We start from the raw sequence: 2,421 nt of genomic DNA, 5'->3' as shown, positions 1-2,421 counted from the left end.
GGATGGATGGATGGGGAGAGATGGATGGATGGATGGATGGATGGGTGGATGGATGGATGGATGAATGGGTGGATGGATGGATGGATGGATGGATGGATGGGGAAGAGTGAAGAACACACCTACGAAACCCATGGTTGTAGCTCTGCCTTCTGAAGGGAGAGCTGAGCCCACCCCTCGTACCCCTGTTGGCTCAGGGATCACTTCAAACGGGTAAAAACCCTTCTTGCCTCACCGCAGAGAGCAGACAGGAGGCTTTTGGGTCTCCTTGGGTGGAGACAAGCTGTCCCGTGCCACCTGTGGCTGTGTCCCTCAGACAGCAGAAGACGGGTGCTGCTCCAGCACCAGTGCAAGGCAAGGTGCCTCCAGGCTTATTCCTCCAACCAAACCAGAAAAAATCAATGTTGTCCCCGGTTTCTCTGCCAGGAGCCGGCAGCTGAGATATGGTGCTTGGCTCCTGCCTAACTGGAGCTCACCCCTTCGGTTTGTGCTGCTGCAGCGAGTGAGGGGGAACAGCAGCCAAGGCGAAAATGTTTTACTGTTCAATATAAAATTTATGGGGTGCCTTTTATGACGGCATCCCAAAACAGGGCTGCAGCGAAGGGATAACTAAAAGGCAGCAGAAAGCCTGACTCGCAACAACAGAGAGCTGGCAGAGGTGTAACGCCTGACGGCGGGGGAGAAGCTGACACCGGAGAAGAGGGAGATGCTGTTTGGAGGCAACCAGGGCCAGGCGGTGTGAAGGGTGCAAGAGATAAAGAAAGTTATGGGAGGATGGGCCAGTCACATCATGCAAATGGTATCTTTGGAGACTTCCAGGTCCTCCTTCCATGGTGGGTATGCTCGCCGCCAAACCCTGTTTGCTAGGACCAGCTTCAGTGCAAGGACAATGGCAACAGCAGGAGCAGAGCACACCCCATCCACCCCAAAGCAACCGTACCAGGCAATGCCGTCCATGCTTCCCGGGAAAGGGACCAGGCAGCAGCCGCATCTCTTGGTGGGAAGCTCCTTGAGATGAGACTGCTTCACCATCCCCACCTTGCGTCTCCATGAAACTTCTCTTCAAAGAAACCCCCTCTTCCACATCACTCTTCATCTCCAAATCTCCCTGCCCACGGCAAAGCTCAGGCAGGGGTCCAGGGCAGCGCAGCGCGGGGGTGACGCAGCTCGGCCGTTACCTCAAACACGTGTTTCAGAAGAAATATAATGCACCACGCTCTGGATAGAGGTTACCCAGGGAGGGACGGCAGGGACCTCGCCCCAGGCAGGTTCCTCCGTCGCTGCTCACCAAAGGGTTTCTCCTGGCCGTGGAGCAGCCGGCACCATCCACCACCCTCTGGAGATGGTGCATTTGCAGCCGGGAGGTCTCCTGCCTGTGTCCGGGCTCAGTATAACCTATATGGGCTCAGTATAACCTATAGATACCTGCAGGAAACCTTGTCTGGGACGGGCAGAGCAGGGTTTCTGCTGGTTTTCCCCAGGAGCGAGGCCACCCCGGGGAACCCCACAGGGCAGCTTCATTTCAAACGCCTGCCGGTTCTGGTAAACGAGCGTAAATTGGGCCTCAGCTCTGCTTCAGTTAGTGCACGCAAGGGCAAGTCAATTAGGCTGACGAGTGAGGGGTCATGCTCTGCCCGGGGACTGGCAGGCCCCTCGCCGCCCGCATGCAGCTGCAGCCGTGCGCACCGCCCTGGGGCGACCGGGGGCCGGGCACCCCCCCCCCCGCCAGCATGCAGCTGCAGCCGTGCGCACAGCCCTGGGGCGAGAAGGTGGGTTTTGCCCCTCTCTCTTCACCCCGCGCCATGGGGGGCACCTCCAGTGCCCAAACCATCACTGTCTGCCCGGCATCCATGGAGTTTTTCCTGGATAAATTTAACCTGGATCATTGCACGGCTCTGGTGAGTGGTGCCAGGTCGGTGCCCGCCGGCTGCTCCCATTATCCCCAGTTGCTCTTTGCTGCGGGTCGGCTGGAGCTGCAGCCGCTTTGCTCTTTCGCTCCTCCGTCCCTTGGCCGCGCACAGACCTGGTTTCCATCCACATCCCGAGCGCGTGGCAGCAACCCCCGTATTTTGAGAGCATAACTGAGAGCGAAGGGGAAGGCACGGCCGTCCCCGGGGTGGGAGCCGCTCGTACTGATCCTTTTACAGCCCCACACGAGCGGTTGCCTGTCCAAGAGACAGCACCTGCACTCACTTAGCAGTTGCTTGGGCGCCCGTCCAGCACGCCAGGACCTCCCGTTCCCTGGCCCGGGTTTGCCCCCAGCCTTCGCCTGACTTTTTAGCAGGGCCTGTAGCGATGGGACAAGGGGTAACGGCTTTAAACTAAAAGAGGGCAGGTTTAGACTAGATCTAAGGAAGAAATTTTTGACACTGAGAGTGGTGAAACCCTGGCCCAGGTTGCCCAGAGAGGTGGTGGATGCCCCAC

Source organism: Phaethon lepturus, unplaced genomic scaffold (genome assembly GCF_000687285.1).
Source record: "Phaethon lepturus isolate BGI_N335 unplaced genomic scaffold, ASM68728v1 scaffold25750, whole genome shotgun sequence".
In the NCBI taxonomy this organism is placed as follows: Eukaryota; Metazoa; Chordata; class Aves; order Phaethontiformes; family Phaethontidae; genus Phaethon; species Phaethon lepturus.
Note: the sequence above shows the minus strand (reverse complement) of the source record.